We start from the raw sequence: 1,380 nt of genomic DNA, 5'->3' as shown, positions 1-1,380 counted from the left end.
ATCTTCTCTTGCTGCTGTAAAACCTAGAAGCCCCGCTTCCAGCAAGAAGAGGCACCTTCACTAATAAACTGACTGGCCCAAGGCAATGACCTATGTATGCTGCTGTTTGGGGGGGGGGGGGGGTCACCAGTATTAATCAGGGCCACAACCTTATCCCCTCCTTTTCCTGTGAGCCCCACCAAAAGACCAACTCAGCCCCACACACAGGTCTTCCATTGGCTGCTAAATGCCTGAATCTTAAGTAGGACCCAACAGCCAAGAATTAAAGTCGTTTTGGGAAAGCTGTAACTATGAGAAACAGAGACCAAAACAAACAGAAAAAAAAAAAAGGAACTCTAAGGAAATGGAGATAATGTGGAGATTGGAACAAGAATATAATTTTCATTAGAATTACTACTGCCAGGGGAATAAGAGAAGAGATTAATTCATGAACCAAGAAGCCAATGTTAGAAAAAGGAACCCTGCACCAGAAACAGCTCTTGAAAATTAAAAATAGTGAAGAAAAAAAAAGAGAAAGAAAGAAAGAAAGAAAGCTGCAAACAAAGAGGAGGAATTTTCTAGAAAAGAAGAGAAAAGAATACTAATGTATAAGAGTAGAATAAAGACACTGACACATGAACAGGTTTTTTTTTTGTTGTTGTTGTTGTTGTTGTTGTTGTTTTGTTTTTAATTTGTTCCTATAGATTCATTCTTAGGAAGCTATAACCCAGAAACAGGAGGACAGGAATTCAGGAAACAAGGGACCAGAGTGAAGTGAACTGAGGGGACTCCACAGCAAGATGAAGAGAGGTCTCAAATGCAAGTTGTTTTCGGGGACCAAAAAAGGTGGCCCACTGTCCAACTCTGCAGAAGGGAGGCCACCTACACAGAGATGGACCCCATGGAACAGCAATGGGTCCACATTTATAGAGGGGATTTATAGAGTTCTCTCTGGGCACCAATTAATGCCACATAGAAAGAACTCCAAGCAAATGGAGTCCAGGTAAGGTGGGGCATGTTGGTAATCCCAGCTACTTGGGAGGCTTGAACTTGATCTCAAATTCAAGGCCAGCCTCAGCAATTTAGCAAGATCCTATCTCAAAATAAAAAGGGCTAGGTGTGGTGGCACATGCCTGTAATCCCAGTGGTTCAGGAGGCTGAGGCAAGAGGATCAGGAGTTCAAAGCCAGCCTTAGCAACAACGAGACTCCACTCAGTGAGACCCTGTCTCTAAATAAAATACAAAATAGGGCTGGGGACGTGGCTCATGGTCATGATCAGGTGCCCCTAAGTTAAATTCCTGGTACCCTCCCCCAATAATAAGTAAATAAATAAGACTGGGAATGTAGGTCAGTGGTAGAACACCCCTTGGTTCAATTCCCAGTATTAAAAAAAAAAAAAA

Source organism: Spermophilus citellus (genome assembly GCF_964194105.1).
Source record: "Spermophilus citellus genome assembly, chromosome: 7".
NCBI lineage: Eukaryota > Metazoa > Chordata > Mammalia > Rodentia > Sciuridae > Spermophilus > Spermophilus citellus.
Note: the sequence above shows the minus strand (reverse complement) of the source record.